Source organism: Schistocerca gregaria, chromosome 1 (assembly GCF_023897955.1).
Source record: "Schistocerca gregaria isolate iqSchGreg1 chromosome 1, iqSchGreg1.2, whole genome shotgun sequence".
NCBI classification, from domain to species: Eukaryota; Metazoa; Arthropoda; class Insecta; order Orthoptera; family Acrididae; genus Schistocerca; species Schistocerca gregaria.
Window position 1 is genome coordinate 540,343,961 of NC_064920.1, and position 23,866 is coordinate 540,367,826.

Below are 23,866 nucleotides of genomic sequence, written 5' to 3' on the forward strand. Positions count from 1 at the left end.
AAAGCAATTACATGTGACGGGCACTTTTCGCATTCTCCCATGAAGCGTTTCCAGGAATTACATCCGCAACTTCAAGTGGATCAGTGGATTACACTACACTTTCGTTTGCTGTCCGTTCTGAATTTCATTTAATTGCAAATAAGGTACGATGAGCACTTGTTAACATAATATGGCACAACCATCACAAATTTAGATGTCACACAACATAAAATCCGACAAAGACAAATTTTCTAACTCAGACTTTCGGAAGACGAAGTACAATAAACGCCCAGTACACAACGTGGGTCAGGCGAAACGAAGCATGCAAACGACATTTAAGGAGCATCGAAATGAGTTTAGGTACAATAACTCAAATAAACGGTCATAGCTACTCACATTAACAACACACTACATGCTTTTGACAACGTGGATGACACTCTAATAATACTTCACAAACTAAACAAAAGCGACAAACTGAATCTGTATGATGAACTTGACACTTTTATTCTCATCGGAAAACATAGGCAGAACACACTCAACGACAAAACTCAGAAAGTGACAATGAACTTTCTTAGATGCTTCTCAAGTGTACTAGTAACTTTTACTATTATCTATTTTTGAGCGATCTGAATCATGAAACAATTCCAAAATCATCAAAATGAAATATTAACAGATAACTTTTGTAGTCCTGTCATCCTCGCCGGCCAGGGTGGCCGAGCGGTTCTAGGCGCTACAGTCTGGAACCGCGCGACCGCTACGGTCGCAGGTTCGAATCCTGCTTCGGGCATGGATGTTTGTGATGTCCTTAGCTTAGTTAGGTTTAAGTAGTTCTAAGTTCTAGGGGACTGATGACCTCAGAAGTTAAGTCCCATAGTACTCAGAGCCATTTGCACCATTTTTGAACCTGTCATCCTCAGTTGCGTGTAATATTACTGTATATTGATAATTTTCACCTTCTGGACCGTTTGACTACAATTGAATGAAACAAAATTTTCGTGCCATATGCGTTTCGTCTTTGTTCTGTGCAAGGCGTCTTCAGTGACCTCGAATTTGTACATATTTTTACTGCTTAGTTTACATTTTGGGGCGATGGACCTATAGGCTATAAACAGTTCTGGCAGTTGGTTTTTGCTATGATGTAGTAATATTTTAAATTCCACGTACAGGTTGCGTGGACGATTTTCTACATATTACGTTTCTGTTCCATTTTTGGTGCCATTCTTCCTCTAATAATTACCACTTGAGGTTACTTCCACATTTAAAAGCACTAGGAGCTGAACACTTGTTTTGATGCAATGTTTTGGCATGTGTTGCCGACTGTCGGATGTTTTTGCCAAAGATTGAATGTTGTTGCCAACTTTCAAGTGTATTTTTTGAAGTGTCTGTGATCTGTTGCTCTATGCGTATGTGTATGTGTGTGTGTGTGTGTGTGTGTGTGTGTGTGTGTGTGTGTGTGTATTTTGGTGCGAAATAATATTTATTTTCGTGAGCTTTTTTCTTTTTTTGTGGCTGCTTATGTAAGAGGGACGGTTTTTGTCTTATTATTTCTTTTTTAAAAATAGTAGGGATCCTATACTGATGTGTGTTTGCTCATTTACCACTTGTTTGTTTTCAGCGATGGCTTTCTGAATGTGGAAGTTCTCTTGTATTTGTTGTATATTTGTCATGGTTCCTTTTTGCCGGCTGCTGTGGCCGAGCGGTTCTAGGTCCTTCAGTCCGGAACCGCGCTGCTGCTATGGTCGCGGGTTCGAATCCTGCCTCAGGCATGGTTGTGTGTGATGTCCTTAGGTTAGTTAGGTTTAAGTAGTTCTAAGTCTAGGGACTGATGACCTCAGATGTTAAGTCCCATAGTGTTTAGAGCCATTGGACCATTTTGGTTCCTTATTGTCATTATTTTCATTTCTTGTTCCATATTTGTTGGATGGTGATTATGGTGTTTTAAATGTTCTACAAATGTGGAAATGTGTTTCGTATTTCCAACCCCTGATATGTTTTAAAATTCCTACATGTCATACCTATGTATAGTGCGTCACAACTTTGACATCCAACTTCATATATTCCTGATCGCAGGAGCTACCTCTTGGTAGTTGCTTGGCTAAGGTGTGATTGGAGGTTTTGGCTAGTCTTATATTCTATTTGGAAGCCCTGTCTCTTTAGGTTGTTTGCAACTCTGTGTGTTGATTTATGTGCGTGAGGCACAGTGTACCATCTCGTTCTTTTCTCTGTGATCTTGTCATTGTGTGTGTTTGTAAGTTTGCAGCTTGTGAGTTATCTTGTACTCTGGAAGTGTTTTGTTTGTTTTGTATTTGTGTTTTTTTTATTGAGCCTATGTACTACATGGGTGTCATACCCGTTGTTTCTAGCTATTCGCATGATTGTATTCATTTCCTTTTTCATAGTTTCTGTTGTAGAGTAGGATCCTGTTTAATCTACGTAACATTCTGTATGTCTTAGTGCTGCAAGCTTCTGGTTGTGGGGATGGTTCGATGTGGAGTGTAGTATTGTGTCTGCTGCTATTGGTCTTCTAAAGATGTTAAATGTACGTTTGCCACTTTCTTTTTTTTATTTTCATCTCAAAAAATTCTTTCATGTTTTGATTTGTTTAGTTGATTTATGAGTGGAGATCATCTATTTTTTCAGTTGGCCCATCTGCCAGTCAAATAATGTTATCAACATATCTGTACCAATATATAATGTTAAAACTTCCATTAGTGGTTATCTTTTCAAATATCTGATTTTCTAGATGCACAAAATAAAGGCGAAACGCGTATGGCAAGAAAATTGTTTCACTCAGTTGTAGTCAGACGGTCTAGAAAATAAAAATTATCAATATATCGTAAAATTAGCAGATAAATTTGCAGAAATTTAGGTTTACAAGTTTCTCTTTTCCAATTTTTTTACTTTTTGCGATAATGCTATTCTTAAGTGAAAAGTTGTAAACAGTTAAACATTTATATATTCGTTATTTGTAACTCTGATTCGCAGTGTAAGCTGGTAACAGATTTTTTGCACTTGAAAGGCACTATATTTTTACAGCTGTAAAATATCTGGACTTTTTAAGTACGTGTTTCGTGTATGTGTCATATTTAAAGGAGAAAGTATATATTTACGACTAATCTGTGTTCCTGCTGTTGGAAATGTTGTAAGCAGCTATATAGTTATTTAAAATTAGTAAGTTAATTAATCTGCTGATCCACCTAAAGATAGTACTCATTGTACTTTTGGTTTCTTCTTCAGTTTTGAAGACTGATTTGATGCGGAACTTGCAACCTACGTCCTCAGTTATTTGCTGGATGTATTCCAGTCTCTGACTTTCTCTACAACTTTTACCCTCTACAGTTCCATCTAGTACCAAGGAACTTATTCTGTGATGTCTGAACAGATGTCCTATCATCCTGTCCTTTCATCTTGTCAGTTTTTTTCCATATATTCTTTGCTTCGCCGATTCTCCGGAGTACCTCCTCATTCTTTACCTTATCAGTCCATCTAATTTTCAGCATCCTTCTGTAACACTACATTTCAAATGATTCGATTATCTTCTTTTCTTGTTTTCCACGTTCCGCGCCTCACTACCATGCAACGCTGTGTTCCAAACCTACATTCTCAGAAATTTTTTCATCAAATGAAGCCCTATGTTTGATACTAGTAGACTTCTCGTGGCCATGAATGCCCTTTTTGTCAGCGCTAATCTGCTTTTGATGTCCTCCATGTTCCGACCGTCATGAGTTATTTTGCTGCCTTGTTAGCAGAATTCCTTATCATCATCTACTTCGTGATGACCCATCCTGATGTTAAGTTTCTCCCAGTTCTCATTTCTGCTGCTTCTCATTGCTTTCGTCTTTCTTCGATTTACTCTCAGCCCACATTCTGTACTCATTACACTGCTCATTCCGTTCGGAAAATCGTGTAATTTTTCTTCATTTTCACCGAGGATTGCAATGTCATCAGGGAATCTTATCATAGATATTCTTTCAGCTTGAATTTAATTCTATTCTTGACTCTTTCTTTTATTTCCGTAATTGCATCTTCGATGTATAGACGTAACAGTAGGGGCAAAAAAATACATCCCTGTCCTATACTCTTTTTAATCCGAGGACTTTTTTCTTCGTCTCCCGATCTTATTGTTTCCTCTTGGTGCTTGTACATTTTGTATATTACCCGTCTTTCCCCACAGCTTACTTCTATTTTTCTCAGAATTTCGAACATCTTGCACCATTTTACATTATCGAACGCTTTTTCCGGGTCGACAAATCCTATGAACGTGTCTTGATTTTTCTTTAGTCTTGCTTCCATTATCAACCACAACGTCAGAATTACCTTTCCTAAAGCCAAATTGATCGTCATCTAACTCATCCTCATTTTCATTTTCCATTCTTCTCTGCATTATTCTTGTCAGCAACTTGGATACATGAGCAGTTCACCTGATTGTACCATAATCATCGCACTTGTCGGCTCTTTGCAATCTTCGGAATTGTGTCGATGATGTTTTTTCCGAAAGTCATATGGTATATCGCAAGACTCCTAAATTCTAAACACCAATGTGGATAGTAGATTTGTTGCCACTTCCCCTAATGATTTTAGAAATTTTGATGGTATGTTATCAATCCCTTCTGCCTTATTTGATCTTAAGACCCTCAAAGCTCTCTTAAATTCTGATTCCAATGCTGGTTCCCCTGTGTCTTCTAAATCGGCTCCTGTTTCTTCTTCTATGACGTCATACAAGAGTTCTACCTCATATAGGCCTTCGATGCACTCTTTCCACGTATCTGATCTCTCCTCAGCATTTAACAATGGAATTCCCGTTGCACTCCTAATGTTACCGCCCTTGTTTTTAATGTCACCGAAGACTGACTTTTCTATAGGGAGAGTCAGTTCTTGCGACAATCTCTTCTTTTCCTATTTCTTCACATTCTTCATGCAGCCATTTCGCCATAGCTTCCCTCGACATTTTATATACTTCATTCTTCAGCGACTAGTATTTCTGTATTCCTGAATTTCCCTGAACATTTCTATCGACCAACTGAAGTATTGTTTCCGTTAACTGTTGTTTCTTCGCAGTTATCTTCCTCGTAATTGTGTTTTTCTTTCTGACTCTGTGATTACCCTTTTTAGAGACGTCCATTCCTCTTCAACTGAACTTCCTACTGAGCTATTCCTTATCACAGTATCTATAGTCTCAGAGAACTTCAATACTCTACCTTTATTTCTTAGTACTTCCCTATCCCACTACTTTGCGCAGTGATTTTTCCTTGGTAGTCTTTTAAAATTTAGCCTGCTCTTCATCACTACTAAATTGTGATTTAAGGTCATATCTGCTTCTGGAGACGGCCTAGAACTCAATATTTGATTTCGGAATCCTTGCCTGACCATAATGTAATTTAACTGAAATGTTCCCATATCTCCCCGCCTTTTCCAAGTACACCTCTTCTTATGATCCTAAAATAGAGTGTCCGCTATTACTAGCTGAAATTTATTACAGAACCCAATTAGTCTTTCACCTCTCATTCTTAACACCAAGGCCATGTTCTCCCGTAACCCTTTCTTCTGTTTCGTGACCTACAACCGCATTTCAATCCACCATGACTATTTAATTTTCATCCCCCCCCCCCCTTTACGTTCTAAATTACCCGTCCAGTACCCTCACATACGTTTTCTGTCTCTTCATCTTCGGCCTCCGACGTCGGCATATATATCTGAACTATCGTTGTCGGTGCTGGTTTGCTGTCGATTCTGATGAGAATTACCCATTGCTGAACTGTTCACAGTAACTCACTCTCTGCCCTCCTTTCCTATTCATAACGAGTCCTACTTCCATTTTACCATTTCCTGTTGCTGTTGATATTGACCTGTACTCATCTGACCAGAAATCATTTATCTCTTTTCCATTTCAGTTCACTGGCCCCCAGTATATCTAGACTGAGCCTTAGCATTTCCCTTTTCACATTTTCTAGCTTCTCCTACCATGTTCAAACTTCTGACTTTCCACGCCCCGACTCGTAAAATGTTATCCTTTCGTTGGTTATTGAATCTTTTTCTCGTGGTCACCTCCTCCTGGACAGTCTCCTCCCGGAAATATGGCTGGGAGAGAACTCGAAATCTTTTGGGAATGGAGAGATCAACATGGCACTTTTTCAATTACAGGCCAGATTTCCTATGGATACACTGTGTGTCTCTTTAATTCAGAGGTTGCCATGGCCTTCTGCATCGTCATACTGTTGATCACTGCTGATTCTTCAGCCCTTAGGGTCAGTTCCCGACCCAAGTGAAAGAGAGTGCCCCGAACTTCTGTCCGCTCCTCCGCCCTCTTTGACAAGCCCGTCGGCAGAATGAGGGTGACTTCTTATCCTGGATCTCTTCGACCGCATTTACTGACGAATTTTATTCAAAATTTAAGCGGTGGCGAGGTTCTAACACGGCATCAAGAACGTTTTAATTGGTAACCAAAGACGCTATCCATAGACCATCTTGGTAGCAAATAAAAAAAGTACTGTAATCCAATGATTCATCTAAAGATGAGTACCATGACAGAAAATACACTACTGGGCATTAAAATTGCTACACCACGAAGATGACGTGCTACAGACGCGAAATGTAACCGACAGGAAGAAGATGCTGTGATATGCAAATGATTAGCTTTTAAGAGCATTCACACAAGGTTGGCGCCGGTGACGACACCTACAACGTGCTGACATGGGGAAAGTTTCCAACCGATTTGTCATACACAAACAACAGTTGACCGGCGTTCCCTGGTGAAACGTTGTTGTGATGCCTCATGTAAGGAGGAGAAATGCGTACCATCACGTTTCCGACTTTGATAACGGTCGGATTGTAGCCTATCGCGATTGCGATTTATCGTATCGCGACGTTGCTGCTTGCGTTGGTCGAGTTGCAATGACTGTTAGCAGAATATGGAACCGGTTGTTTCAGGAGGGTAATACGGAACGCTGTGCTGGATCCCAACGGCCTCGTATCACTAGCAGTCGAGATGACAGCCATCTTATCCACATGGCTGTAACGGATCGTGCACCCACGTCTCCATCCCTGAATCAACAGATGGGGACGTTTGCAAGACAGCAATCATCTGCACGTACAGTTCGACGACGTTTGCAGCAGCTTAGACTATCATCTCGCAGACCATGGCTGCGGTTACGCTGCATCACAGACAAGAGCGCCTGTGATGGTGTACTGAACGACGAACCTGAGTGCACGAATGACAAAACGTCATTTTTTCGGATGAATACAGGTACTGTTTACAGCATCATGATGGTCGCATCCGTGTTTGGCGACATCGCGGTGAACGCACAGTGGAAGCGTGTATTCTGGCGTATCAACCGACGTGGCGGTATGAGGTGCCATTGGTTGTACGTCTTGGTCACCTCTTGTTCGCATTGACGGCACTTTGTACAGTGGCCGTTACATTTCAGTTGGGTTACGACCTGTGGCTCTACCCTTCATTCGATTCCTGTGTAATCCTACATTTCACCGGGGTAATGCAAGACCGCATGTTGCAGGTCCCGTACGGGCCTTTCTGGATATAGAAAATGTTCGACTGCTGCCCTGACCAGCACATTCTCCAGATCTCTCAGCAATTGAGAACGTCTGGTCAATGGTGGCCGAACAACTGGCTCGCCACAATACGCCAGTCACTACTCTTGATGAACTGTGGTATCGTGTTGAAGTTGCATGGGCAGCTGTACCTGTACACGGCATCCAAGCTCTGTTTGACTCAATGTCCTGGCGTATCAAGGCCGTTATTACGGCCAGAGTTGGTTGCTCAGGGTACTGATTTCTCAGGATCTATGCAACTTAATGGCGTGAAAATGTGATCACATATGAATTCTAGTATAATATATTTGTCCAATGAATACCCGTTTATCATTTGCATTTATTCTTGGTGTAGCAATTTTAATGGCCAGTAGTGTACAAAGCAGCTGACGCAGAAAATTATTTCAATTTGTCTTGGATGTCATAAGCACTCACACTTTCCAAACCACAATACAGCATGAATGACAGTAGCTTACCTTGACTGTTTACGTTTTTCGATTTGGGCGACACGGTGGACAAATTTATCAAAATTTACAATAACATTCAGACTATATTCTAGACTTGGCTTTTGATGAGCCTAACTTCGGGAAGTTATTCGTGAACGACAACATGGTACAACGCATTTTTATTTTTTTTATTTTCACCGGCCTCTGCGTTACCTTCTATATGCGGGTGATCACGAACTTTTTATCTACCTACGTCCGATGCGGTAAGAAAACAGCTGTTTGCTTGTGGATCTTCTGCTCCAAAGCCAACTGAGAGCGCCGCGTGATAGGTTTCGTACTTACCAAAGCTAACGTGACTTTTGATTTGGCACAGTATGCCACCCCGTTCAAATGGCTCAAGTTGTTCAACAGTAGTATGTACTCACTGGTGGCGCATATTTGTACTTTAGAAGAAATGTTGCAAACTTTGTTCACCTTTGAAGTCGGCAGCCACTTCTGCAGAGAGATAAGAAGAAAAGAGGGTGAGCGCCATCTGATCGCTAATGACCGTGACAAATGGATCATTGACTCTAAAACCCCTCAAGATACACATATTATATCCTGGTACCACTGAACACATAGTTTGTACCACTGAAGATTTTGGTTGAAGGTATGGCTTACGTGCATCAGCGACAAATATAGCCGTAGCCTAAGTGCAACCACAACGGTAATTTATCTTTTGAGAGGCTTTTCAGTAGTTGCAGGGGCAACAGTCTGGATGATTGACTGATCTGGCCTTGTAACACTAACCAAAACGGCCTTGCTGTGCTGGTGCTGCGAACGGCTGAAAGCACGGGGAAACTACAGGCCCAATTTCTCTCGAGGGCATGCAGCTCACTGTATGATTAAATAATGATGGCATCCTCTTGGGTAAAATATTCCAGAGGTAAAATTTGATCGCCTGGCGGGGACTTCTCAGAAGGATGTCTTTATCAAGAGAAAAAACCTGGCGTTCTACGGATATTAGTGTGGAATGTCAAATCCCTTAATCGGGAAAGGGAAATGGGTAGGTTAAACACAGTGAGAGTTAGTGAAGTTCGGTGGCACAGGGAACAGGACACCTGCTCGGTTGGGCACCACAGTGACTCAACAGTTGTTAAAAATCTGTTACTTGAAGGATCGATCCGAGCTACAGAAACCTTGTAGCGTGCATTCCATTGACCCCAAACCATCGCCGTTTGGGATTTCAGTGGTGTCAAGCGAGAGCTCATTGAGGGCAGGGTGGATGTCTGTTGTGTTTTCTAATGAAAACTGGTTCTGCCTCTGTGCCATTGTTTAGAAGGCCAGCCGAGGGTCTGCAACCAGCCTGTCTGCGTGTTAGACACGCCGGACCGACACCTGATGGTCTGCAGTGCGATTTCGTACGACAGCAGGAGCTATGCCACGCAGCCTGACTGCAAATTTGTACTTCTGTCTGGTGATTCGACCTATTGTGCGGCCATTTATGAACAGCATTCCAGGGGTTGTTTTCCAGCAGGATAACGCCCGCCCACATGTCGCTGTTGTAGCCCAACACACTCTACAGAGTGTTGACATGTTGCATTGGCCAGTTCGATCACCAGATCTATTTCCAATCAAACACAAAGAGGCATCATCGGACGACAATTCCAGCGTCATCCACAGACAGCATTAACCATCCCTGTATTGACCGATCAAGTACTACAGGCAAGGAACGCCCATCTCACAAAGTGACGTATGGCACCCATACAACACAGTGCATGCACGTTTGCATGCTTGAATTCAACATTCTGGTGATTATACCGGTTATTAATATAGCAGCATTTCACACTTGCAATGGTTTATCACGCGTTTACGTTAACCCGTAGTCTTACAACGTCAATCACTTAAATACATTAGCTAGGGAAATGTATCCCCGAAATTTCGCTACCCTACATTAACAATTTTTTGGTGATCCAGTGTAGGCAACAAAACTTTTTTTTTTTATCAATTCACAACTATATTGCTTAAAATCAAATGCAAAACACGACCGTATTTCAGATTTGTATCCGATTGCTACTCCTTTTTTCTTTGTCAGAGACAAATAAAATGAGTCGGCAGCAGAGATATACAGGACGTAACGAATATAAGTGCAGACTTTTTGTATGTGGTATCTTAATATGTAGACATATCATTGTTTTGGTTGTTTTTTCTCTCTGCGTCGTACAATCTTCCGATAAACACATCACAAATTTTCGACATGATGTTTTCTTCTTGGTCGCAACTGCACCACTAATTCGGCAACACCAATCAGTATTGACTAACCGTTTTGCTCTCACGAGTCCACACTTACGTACAGGTACTAACCAACGGAAAAACTTATGACATGTAATAGCTGTAAGTATTAGTCTGCAAATGACGTAATTGCTGGTGTAAAGGCCGGCCGAAGTGGGCGAGCGGTTCTAGGTGCTACAGTCTGGAACCGCGCGACCGCTACAGTCGCAGGTTCGAATCCTGCCTCGTGCATGGATGTGTGTGATGTCCTTATGTTAGTTAGGTTTAAGTAGTTCTAAGTTCTAGGGGACTGATGACCTCATAAGTTAAGTCCCATAGTGCTCAGAGCTTTTTTTTTTTTTCCTGGTGTAATGTTGTTCACACGTTACATCTTATATTTGCTCAACTGAACACCTATTCCGTATAAAAAAAGACTGAATGAAAATAATAATAAAGTAAACGCTGCATCACAACTACGAAACTAAACGCACTGTTTTATGTCACAGCCGATGGAGATGTGAGATATTATCCAGCGATAAAATTCAGGGAGCAAAAGGCAGTCTCCAACTTGTAGAGACCAGCAGTAGCACATGAAAAGTAAAACAAGAGTAAAAGAGTGATGCATAGTGGATTAGATTTTAAATGAGAAGCTGAAAGTAGTAGGTGATGTTTGTGATTTACTTAGGAAAATAACTGATGACGGCAGAGAATATAAAATGTAAGATATAAATAGGGAGAAAAACATTGGTTCAAAAAAAGTTAATAGCGTATAGCAATTTAAGCGTAAGGAAGTCTTTTCCGAAGGTATCTCCCTGGAGGGTGGAAATGAAACGTAGGACGATAAACAATTTACACAAGAAGAGAATAGCTTTAAATGTACTGAAGAATAATGTGGGTGTGGAATATTTTACCCAAGAGGATGCCATCATTATTTAATCATACAGTGAGCTGCATGCCCTCGAGTAACTAATGAAGAGGAATTGAATCGAAATGCGTAGAAAAGAGTTTTGTTGTCTGAACGAAGGGATTTTTTAATAAGACAGACCCTGAGGCATCAAGGAATATTTACTTTGGCGATGGAGCAGGTGTAGCAGATAAACGCTGTAGAGGCAGATCTGGGCTAGATTACAGTAAGCAGTTCCAGATGTACGGACTCTTCACTACGCAGACGCGAAAAATTTGCACAAGATAGATTGGGTTAGAAGACTACTACAACAAACCAGTCGCGTGCAGTAACCGAGCAGCATTTGTAAGTGCAGTAGTAATGTTTTACGACGAAAACTATTCCATTTGAATTCAGCCAACCGCCATACTAGTATCTTAGAAAGGTGTCCGTCAAAAATTTGATACTGAGTTGTAAAATACCGTACTGTTGCAAGAGTAAAATGACATCAAAGAAGTGCCAATTTCCATGGATAAAGAGTTAAGAGCACAGCGTAAGGTGAATGAAAGAAAACTACTGAAATACATTCCTGTTGAATTTAGTGCTAAAGCGTTTTCAAAAATTCCAAAATGATCAGACGTAGGCGGGATGATGCAAATGACTGCGAAATGACAATGACACTAGTTACGGTGTTGATGACGAAATTATCGGCGTTTATTTGTTTGCAGATAATGCCGATAGTGATGGTGGTTAAGCTGACGAAGTTGCCACTCAATCAAAAAACATTATGACACATACAGAGGCAAGAATGCAAATGGACAAAATAATGGTTTATTTGGAACGCCAGGCGGAATCAAATTTAGCCGAACTGTTGCTGGTGAAACGCCTACATGATAGTGGAGCATATAAACGACATATGAATTTCGCTCAATAGAAACTTAACGAATATATCAGCGTGTAAACCTCACTGTTGTCGGGGTCCCGTATCTCAATCTGTGTAAACGGAGAACTTACGGCATCACTTGCCTGCATGTCTACCTGCCCAATGTTAAGACCTTCTTTTCTCAACAACGGGTAAGAGTATCAAGTTCAGGTTTATGTCATATACTACGATCTGTAATCTCTTGGCCTAATAAAACTTTAAACTTCAACAAAAGTTGAAAATTTGTGGTAAGTCCTATGGGACCAAAGTGCCGAGATCATCGGTCCCTAGGCTTACACTTAATCTAACTTTCACTTACACTAAGGACAGCACACACACCCATGCCCAAGGGAGGACACGAACCTCCGACGGCCAGAGCCGCGCGAACCGTGACAAGGCGCCCTAGACCGCACGGCTACCCCGCGCGGAAAATTTCAACAAAATATACGGCCATTTACATCACATATTTTGATACTCGCGGACTCTCAGTACTTTTCAAGATTTTTGCTAAATTACCCCCTATATGCATACAGGATGAGTATTAATAAAACCGCAAGGACGGGTCCCTGACTGTAAATGGAAAAAAAGGCTCATTGAACAAGCATCGTTGGCACGGTAGATGGCGCTGACGAATGAAAGTTCCAGTCATCAAAACCTATGACGTGTTTCCCACTGACGAAGACTCATTTGGCAACAAGCAGGGTTTCATGGTAAAAGTAAAGGGGAAAAAAACGAAAATTAGTAACATTTTAATATATCGCAGGAAGAATTTTTTTTTGTCATTTGTTATCGGCTTTCTGTCTGTCCGTCTGTTAAGACCCCTTTTCCACAGCAACGGGTATATGTATCAAGTTCAAATTTATGTCACATACTAAGGTATCCGGTCCCTTGGCGTCGTAAAAATTTTGAGTTTCTTTATCAATGCAATCCAAAGATCCAGCTATTTATGTTACATATTTTGACACTCGCAAACTCACTCATCAAGACCTATAGGGTCCCCTATAGGCCTTCCCGTTGACCTAGAATCATGAAATTTGGCAAGCAGCAAAGTTTCGCAGTACAAGTAAAGGAAAAATTCGAAATGGGCAAAATGTAACTATACTGCGTAAAGAAATTCGTTTTTTGGCCAATTTAAACTTACATTGCATTCGTAATCTGTCGAAAATCTCGGAAACTAGTGTACCGATTGTGACCTGGTTTTCAGTAACAGGTAGAGCGATTCACGATTAAGTTTTGTGTGTATAATTGTTATATATTTCTCGCTGACTGGCCGAGCTACGATGAGATGAAGTCACCGACCGCTGTGAAACCGATGGCTGCTGGCAGTCTATATCTACGACACGTACACCATAATGTCCCAAAGCAAAGTAATATTAGTAACTGATGAAACATTTCACTGCCTGTGTTTGGAGTGAATTTCCGACACCTCATCAAACATTCGTCGAATGGTTCCGCAGAACAATTCGACATTTTCATAACAACAGTAACAGTAGGGCCGGCCGTACCATTTCCCTCTCTGGAGGCTTCTGTCAAATCTTGTCACTAATCGCTACAGGGGACAGGACAGCCGAAGCCAACGCATTTGCAGTTGTCAGTTAGTACAGCATGTTAATACAACTCCAAAACTAATAAAATAAATGAGAATATGCAAAAGCGAATGCAAAATTATTCAAAAAATTTAAACTAAAAGTTAGAACATTCTCAAAAGTCTTGGAATTCCCGGAACTGATATCACGCCAGTATAGAAAACATCAGGAAAAATCGTCCAGATTCTCGGCTCCCAGTATGAATGAAATATCTGTGTATATAATTAACTTTGCACCGAACCGTCGGTGCACGAGTCGTACACGCACTTACCCGGATTCTTTAATATTTGATCAATATTCATGTGAAAATAGTGTATAATTTGTGTGTACTTATGGCGTTTACGTCTCCGTCTATCCTGATTTAGGTTTTCCGTGATTTCCCTAAATCGTTTCAGCCCAATGCCGGGATGTTTCCTTTGAAAAGGGCACGGCCGATTTCCTTCCCAATCCTTCCCTAACCCGAGCTTGCGCTCCGTCTCTAATGACCTCGTTGTCGACGGGACGTTAAACACTAACCACCACCACCACCTTATAGCGTTTAACCGTATCAGTATATTCTTTTTAAATTTGGGATTAATGGGATTTTCAACTATCCAGGTGACCTACAGTCCCAACTAGTCCGGATAGACGAGGCTGCACTGTAGTACATTTATAGTGACTAGCATTTAACCGTAGTGACTTCCGTCCGTCAGGCAAATAACTTTTGACAAACAGCAATAACTTGGAAAGTCCATAATGAAAAAGGGAGCTGCTCCTCTCTCCTTTAGTGTGGGGATAACGATACAGGGTCTGGGCTCTGAACGCTCTCTCCGAAATAGCTCCGTGAGCTGGAGGCTATTTCTACACGGGACTCGGCCCACGGCTCAACAGTTGTTGGGCGCCAAAGTGGTGTCCCAGATTAACTTATTGGGGACGAGAAAACTTTTGCAGGGGTCGCGTGAGGTGGAGGCGGGTGTTGGCGGGAGATAAGGCAGTAGCGCCGTGTTGCGGCGCCGCGCAGTTGCGCCGTGTCGTGACCGCACCGCTGCAGCACGTCATGGCTGCGGCCAGGGGTAACACTGCTGCGACATGCGGCCGAACCGACCGCCACGATGACGTCACCGTACTGACCCGCGGTACGGAAAGCGAGCTACGGCAGTCGAGCACCGGGCATTCACTCGCAGAGAAACGGCTTTCAGTCTTTCTAATTCGTATTGCTGGAATGCAGACTTTACATCACATATACAGAATCTGAGTAGGAGGTGTGATTCCACACTTAAGATTACATGAAAGGAAGACACTTTAAGTAAGTACAGGGTGTTTCAAAAATGACCGGTATATTTGAAACGGCAATACAAACTAAACGAGCAGCGATAGAAATACACCGTTTGTTGCAATATGCTTGGGACAACAGTACATTTTCAGGCAGACAAACTTTCGAAATTACAGTAGTTACAATTGTCAACAACAGATGGCGCTGAGGTCTGGGAAACTCTATACTACGATATTTTCCACATATCCACCATGCGTAGCAATAATATGGCTTAGTCTCTGAATGAAATTACCCGAAACCTTTGACAACGTGTCTGGTGGAATGGCTTCACATGCAGATGAGATGTACTGCTTCAGCTGTTCAATTGTTTCTGGATTCTGGCGGTACACCTAGTCTTTCAAGTGTCCCCACAGAAAGAAGTCACAGGGATTCATGTCTGGCGAATAGGGAGGCCAATCCACGCCGCCTCCTGTATGTTTCGGATAGCCCAAAGCAATCACACGACCATCGAAATATTCATTCAGGAAATTAAAGACGTCGGCCGTGCGATGTGGCCGGGCACCATCTTGCATAAACCACGAGGTGTTCGCAGTGTCGTCTAAGACAGTTTGTACCGCCAGAAATTCACGAAGAATGTCCAGATAGCGTGGTGCAGTAATCGTTTCGGATCTGAAAAATGGGCCAATGATTCCTTTGGAAGAAATGGCGGTCCAGACCAGTACTTTTTGAGGATGCAGGGACGATGGGACTGCAACATGGGGCTTTTCGGTTCCCCATATGCGCCAGTTCTGTTTATTGACGAAGCCGTCCAGGTAAAAATAAGCTTCGTCAGTAAACCAAATGCTGCCCACATGCATCAATCCTGTGCACTATATCGTTAGCGAATGTCTCTCGTGCAGCAATGGTAGCGGCGCTGAGGGGTTGCCACGTTTGAATTTTGTATGGATAGAGGTGTAAACTCTGGCGCATGAGACGATACGTGGACGTTGGCGTCATTTGGACCGCAGCTGCAACACAGCGAACGGAAATCCGAGGCCGCTGTTGGATCACCTGCTGCACTAGCTGCGCGTTACCCTCTGTGGTTGCCGTACGCGGTCACCCTACCTTTCCAGCACGTTCATCCGTCACGTTCCCAGTCCGTTGAAATTTTTCAAACAGATCCTTCATTGTATCGCTTTTCGGTCCTTTGGTTACATTAAACCTTCGTTGAAAACTTCGTCTTGTTGCAACAACACTGTGTTCTAGGCGGTGGAATTCCAATACCAGAAAATTCTCTGTTCTAAGGAATGAACCATGTTGACCACAGCACACTTGCACGTTGTGAACAGCACACGCTTACAGCAGAAAGACGACGTACAGAATGGCGCACCCACAGACTGCGTTGTCTTCTATATCTTTCACATCACTTTCAGCGCCATCTGTTGTTGAAAATTGTAACTACTGTAATTTCGAAAGTTTGTCCGCCTGAAAATGTACTGTTGTCCCAAGCATATTGCAACAAACGGTGTATTTCTATCGCTGCTCGTTTAGTTTGTATTTCCGTTTCAAATATACCGGTCATTTTTGAAACACCCTGTATTTGAAAGTTCTAGAATGTGTAATGTTAAACTTACGACTCTCACTGCCCAGCAAACAGACCTATCTGGAATTAAGCACAACAGTTTTACAGTAGACTTAATCTTCGGATGGGTGAAAACATAAAATGAAAACGATAAATTGTACTCTTTAGCAGTCGGCCGGAAACAAAAAGGCAGTCCATGGAGTGGCGCCATCCTCATTCACCACAAAAGAAGAAATTCAAGACAACCCCTCTGGCGGAAGAGTCATTGTGACGTTCTTCTGGGACTGTGGTGCCGTCATTCTCGTGGATGTGATGCCAAGAGGGTCAACCATCAATTCAGAAGCATACGTGAAGACTCTGAATAAACTCAAGAACCGTTTCCGACGTGCTCGATCGCACAAGAATCCAGCAGAAATCTTGCTAAAACACGATAATGCACGCCCAGACACAAGTCTGAGAAACCGGGAACACATCGCCAATTGGGTTGGACATCATTGCCTCATCCAGCCTACAGTCCATACCTGGCACCCTCGGAATTCCATCTCCTTGGGATGTTTAAAGATTCTCTATGGGAAAGAGACTTCGAAGATGACGAGAGTATCAATCATGCAGTGAAAACATGGCTACGCCTACAGGACAAGAGCTTTTACCAGCAGAGAATACATGCTCTTCCACAACTTTGGGGTATTGCCATAGAACGTGATGGAGACTACGTAGAAAAATAGGACATGGACAAGACATGCTGATGTATATTTTCACCAAATTATGACTCTTAGCAATAAATATGATCTAAGAAAAAGAGCATTCGTTATTGAACGACCCTTGAACTGTGTGTGTGGGTGTGAAATCTTATGGGACTTAACTGCTAAGGTCATCAGTTCCTAAGCTTACACACTACTTAGCCTAAACTATCCTAAGGACAAACACACACACCCACGCCCAAGGGAGGACTCGAACCTAGGCCGGCACCAGCCGCACAGTCCATGACTGCAGCGCCTGAGATCGCTCGGCTAATCCCACGCGGCGACCCTCCTATTTTTTCATTTCAGAGTGGACTTTTATCCCTGTCATCACGATGTCGCGATAGTTACTGTCCATCCGAAATACAACGTCGACAATTGCTTCAATTACTTTGATCATTTCTAAGTAATTGCAGGGCTGAAATGAAGACTATTGTGTCTGCTGTGCAAATAGTACGACTTCCAAAATCGTAATTTCAGCTGTCATAATGGTGGAGTGTGGCTCCAGCTTGTATACCCCTTGTTGCTTCCATCGGGGTACCCAATAACCACTAGCAGTGCCTTGACTAGACTTGGACCCGTCTGTATACACCACGCAAGCGTTGTGATAGTGAGCCAGGAATTCTATTGCCGTTGCCTTAGTTGATCCTGATGGTGACTCACAAACTGGTCCTGGCTTTAATCTGCAGACTCGATGCTTCGTATGGCCTGTTGCAGTGCGGAAGAAGAAGATTTTTCCACACCGGATACCTTAATGCATGTATCTCGATATATTCAGCTGCTACGGGAAGAAGTTGCTTATTTATCCAAAATTCTGTCAGAGACAGCTAAGGACTTGGAAGAGCAGCTGAACGGAATGGACAGTGTCTTGAAAGGAGGGTACAAGATGAACATCAACAAAAGCAAAACGAGGATAATGGAATGTAGTCGAACTAAATCGGGTGATGCTGAGGGTATTAGTTTAGGAAATGAGACGCTTAAAGTAGTAAAGGAGTTTTGCTATTTGGGGAGCAAAATAACTGACGATGGTCGAAGTAGAGAGGATATAAAATGTAGACTGGCAATGGCAAGGAAAGCGTTTCTGAAGAAGAGAAATTTGTTAACATCGAGTATATATTTAAATCTCAGGAAGTCGTTTCTGAAAGTATTTGTATGGAGTGTAGCCATGTATGGAAGTGAAACGTGGACGATAAATAGTTTAGACAAGAAGATAATAGAAGCTTTCGAAATGTGGTGCTACAGAAGAATGCTGAAGATTAGATGGGTAGATCACATAACTAATGAGGAGGTATTGAATAGAATTGGGGAGAAGAGGAGCTTGTGGCACAACTTGACTAGAAGAAGGGACCGGTTGGTAGGACATGTTCTGAGGCATCAAGGGATCACCAATTTAGTATTGGAGGGCAGTGTGGAGGGTAAAAATCGTAGAGGGAGACCAATAGATGAATACACTATGCAGATTCAGAAGGATGTAGGCTGCAGTAGGTACTGGGAGATGAAGAAGCTTGCACAGGATAGAGTAGCATGGAGAGCTGCATCAAACCAGTCTCAAGACTGAAGACCGCAACAACAACAACAACAACAACAACAACATCCCTACACAAAGTAGGATGCTAATTCCTGGATATCTGTCGAAATAGAGTCACAGGAGGAATATCTTGCAGAAGAATTTTCATCGCAACTTTAACGGTGGTTCATTCGCTTCGACCAGTAATGCGTCGGTTGGGGTTGACGTGAACGCCTCAGTAACTATACGCAAGGATTTGTACTGCTTAGTGTCGAGTATTGAGAGCATGCTGTCTGATGCTAATCGGCAGCATAGGTGTCCGTAGTCAAAGTGTGTCCTTAGTACGGACCGGTGTAAAGACATCTCTGAACGATTAACAGAGTCCCACCATGCTCCAAACGTAGCTCTGATGAGACTGCAGGCTTTTTCACATCTCGTAATGAGATATCGGTTATGAGGAGTCCATCTTAGTTTATCGTCGATAATGTCCCAAAGTGTTTAACTGTTTTCGCAACTGTATAAGTATTTTGCCCTAGTTGAATCGCAGAGTCCTGTGGCAATTAAAGATCAGAAGAGGAAGCCTGTTGTCAGATTTCTGTACACTACTCACGTCACTTTCTATACACTACTCATGCAGATGAGAGTGGTGTGTATTTTCAGATGACAAGCCTGAAGAGTACTGTCTCAGGAATATATGCATACGTCGTGTCCATATTGTAATATTTTGATGTTACGGGCAAAGAGATCATGAAGGTCTCCAGTATAGAGGTTGAATAATAGAGGAGCCAATACTGATCCCTGCGGGAGTCCTATTGTAACTTCTCTAGGCCGCACTGTAGTCCCCTGTTGCAGAATGACTGTCTTCCTACTGTTCAGAAAGCTCAAACCGTTATGCACGAATGGTTTTGGAATCAGAAGTTTCTGCAGTTTTACCCTAAGATTGACAAGACGACGTTGTATGCTTAAGTCAAGTCTATCATATAACTGTTCCGAGAGAAATTTAGCTGTAAGTCAGTAATTAACGGTGAAAGGATTTCAATAGTCTCTTTTCCTTTCCGAAACCCAAATTGTTTTTCTGACACTAGTTTATTGTTTTGCGCCACCATCCTAATCGCCGCTTAATAGTCCTATCCACTACCTTCTACAAACACGGTAATAAGGTGATAGGCCGATACGGCCTGGGTTTATCTCATCTTTATCCGATTTGTGGATTGGGACGAGACGACTTGTTGTTAGCGAGTCGATTTTGATCTTTTGTGTCCATACACTAATGTAAATTTTGAGCAGCAGCATTTTTCCTTTGTGTGAGATGTGTCATAGCATTGGGTGGTCAATATAGTTGGAGCCAGGTGTAGTATTCTTCCTTTGGGAGAGCACAATCTGGAGTTTTCTAGCGAAAAAGATCGTGTAGTGAAACTGTTGTCTTCTTCATATTCCGCCTCGTCTCTCTTGTCCATTACGTTAGGAGAGGCTATCAGACACAAGAAGACTTTAAAAGTTTGTCGGATGGTGGAGGTGAGTGCATATGCATTGTCAGGACGGATTTAATGTTCAATATTACATTACAGAGCCTCGTTAGTGAAGTTTCCTTGCAGGCTGCAGAAATTGTTCCACGATTTAAGTTTCTCGCACTTGAATATGGTCTTGGCAGCAGCTAGTACTTTCGTAATGTTGAGAAAGTTCGTATCATTAGAGAGATTTTTGTATTCTCATAATGCGTCCCTGCATTCATTGAGGACTGCGTTACATTCTGAATCCCACCAACAGGGCGGTACCCGATGAGTAGCCCGATTATGTGCTTTTGAGGTACTGAGACTTCCGTTGCTTCGTTGATAAGCGATACGAAGGCCTCACAGTCTCTTTCGGGAGTCCAAGTTTTGATGATCAATTCCAGTTTGCCTTCCAGCAATGTTTCGTACAGATTCCAAACTGCTTTGTTTGTGTTCCATTTCCGGCTGATTGCGTGTTTGAAGTCTATAGGCTGTGCATTTATAATGATTTGAATGGGCAAGTGATCTGAATCTGAAGTATCCGGTTTCACTTACCATGTTGTTGCAGTAGATACTCGTAGTTCAAGGAATGCAAATCTCACGTCCACCGCCGCCGGCGCTCTACTTGGTCGCACTGTTCATGTGGGTAAGCCATCATTTAGTATTACAAGGTTTTACGAATCTAATACATACAGTAGCATTTTTCCCATTGCGTTGGCATTTCTGCCCCACAGTGCTTGGTGGCTGTTAAAGTCACCTAGTAGGAGAAGGGGTTTTCCAAGACAGGCAATGATTGTTGTTAACTGTAGCTTGGAAAGTATGTCGTTAGATGCTTTGTATGTTGAGATCAAATTCAGACGGAGGTCCTTGATCCGCTGCGGATACCCACCACTTGCAGTGGATCATGCTGAGAGCCGCTACTGTCAACGCAAAAATTGATATCTTGTTTTACCAACAACGCTGCATCTCTGTCCTCTCTAATGACAAAATAGCCCAGGAGCGTGAAAGGTTCGTTCGGTTTAATCATGCTTCGGTGTTGGCATAAATGTCTACTTGAGTTTCGAGCAGAAAATGTCGAAGGCTATCATTGATTGCCTTGAGCGATCGTGCGGTGCATTGAATGATTTTGTAGACCACTTTTTTGGTGTAAGGAGAGGATTCAACGTATTTTGGGTTGCCATCCGGATCGAATCCGTTTGGTTCAAATGACTCTTAGAACTATGGGACTTAACATCTGTGGTCATTAGTCCGCTAGAACGTAGAACTACTTAAACCTAACTAACCTAAGGACATCACACACATCCATGCCCGAGGCAGGATTCGAACCTGCGACCGTAGCAGTCGCGCTCGAATCCGTTTGTAGCACTTGAGTGGCCTTATCAGTAGCATGCTCGTGCGATACATCCTTAACCACTGCCGTACTTAAAATGTTGTCAACAAGGTAGTTCCCAACATCATTCTGGTGGCTGAGCCTGATTTTAAGCACAGGTGCTGCTTCTCAGAACATAGCATTATTGAGAGACACGATTTTGTTAATTTCCTTGTGTTTGAGATACATTGGGCACTTTCTAGACAGAGCACTGTGACCATCGATACAACTAATACAGGTTGGTTGATTGGCCCCCCACAGGCATCACTTTTGTGTGGGCCTGTGCAGTACGCACACATTGTGTGACTTCTGCACCATTTGCTGCCATGCCCATATCGCAAATAATTACGGCACTGGACGACGGAGGATACATACTCGTCTACTGGGCAGCGAACTCCATGAATATTAATAATGTGTGAGCCACGGTGATCTTAATTTCACAACACAAACTGGAGACGGCTTTGTTACCTTTTCTCTGTTCAGAATTACAATTTTATTAAATCCCCTGAAGACAATGACTTCATTTCCGTTAGAAATTTGTTCTCTGTGAGGCAAGTTTCAACATTATTAATGACGTCTTGTTTAGTAGTGAACAACTTCGGAATGTAGGCCTCCAAATTTGGTTTGTGTAAGAAAGAGTGTTGAACAAAGACATTGTCAGTTAATCCTGACATAGTCTCAACGTTCACTCGGTTTTCCCCTGTCAGTGTAGTATTAATTATGTGCTTGAATAAGGACTCGCTGTCACACCTAATGAATTTTCCTATATCCATAGCCTGCCTGTGTTTCTCCTTCGATTAAAATGAAAGGCCATTTATCGGTAGTTACGCATAAGTTAGCAGTGCTACTTACATGACGGTGGGTAATGGTTCCTTCTTGGGGGGTGTCGACATGTAGCACTTACTCCGTTTTGTCCCGTTAAATGTTTTGTTCTTCCCCCTCATGCGGTCCGGTTGGTGTTCCTGCGAAGCCTGTAGTTCTCTTGCTGTAGTTGCATCGACAGGTGGAACATGTTGATATGCGTCTGCGTTGTGGGACGCAATGATTGCGTCGCTAGTCATTTCGCTGATGGGTGCACGTAATGCTGCAGTGTCAAAAAAAAAAAGAAAAAAAAAAAAGAAAGTTCAAATGGCTCTGAGCACTATGGGACTCAACTGCTGTGGTCATTAGTCCCTTATAACTTAGAACTACTTAAACCTAACTAACCTAAGGACATCACACACATCCATGCCCGAGGCAGGATTCGAACCTGCGACCGTAGCAGTCGCACGGTTCCGGACTGCGCGCCTAGAACCGCGAGACCACCGCGGCCGGCAACTGCAGTATCCATTGCTGGTTTTGTGAAGTTCGTGGAACAGGTGGGCTGCACTCACCATCGCCCATGGTCGTGGTCATACTGTACCAAACATTTTAACGATTCGGCAGAGTCTATGGAAGTAGAACAAATACCGGAACGAACTCTCCCTGTATGCACTGCGAGAGTACTAGTCGGTTACGTCGTATTTACACCGTAGCGCCCCGATGTTGTTGTCTCTTCCGCTTCCTAGAGCAAACTGTGAAAGTAAACTTTGGCGTGTCGCTGCAGCGCAGTTTCACAACGCAGGCACCAATGATGGTAAACAGGAGACATGTCGATACCAAGGCATAAAGTCTTTGTGAATTCTTTTCGGTGTGCACAGTTGGTCAGGAACTATGCGTAGCAAATACGTGGACAATACATGCAGATGTCAGCGTTTGAGAGGACATGTAGTTGGACTCAAGGATCGGGTTGGAGTAATTGGCGAATCGCTCGACATTTGAATAGGAGCGATGTGTGAATCATCGCCAAACACAGCGTCAGGAATATAGTGGTCGACCTAGAGAGGCACGGAATGTGAGAACCGAGCAATCGTCAGAGAGGCACTGAGAGCCCCACATTCATCATTGTCATCGGTGAGACATGCGAGTGATGCTTCAGTGAACACAAGGGCCATTAATAGGCGGCTCACCGAAAGGGCTCTGAGCTAAAGGCGCTCCTTGCGCCGACTGTACAAAAAAATGGTTCAAATAGCTCTGAGCACTATGGGACTTAACTGCTGTGGTCATGAGTCCCCTACAACTTAGAACTACTTAAACCTAACTAACCTAAGGACATCACACACATCCATGCCCAAGGCAGAATTCGAACTTGCGACCGTAGCGGTCGCGCGGTTCCAACCTGTAGCGCCTAGAACCGCTCGGCCACTTCGGCCGGCGCCGACAGTACACCAACGAGCCTGTTTGCGGTGGTGTTGGGCACATGCGGCCTGGAATCTCATTGACTGGAGCAGTATTGTCTTCAGTGATAACTCCCGCTT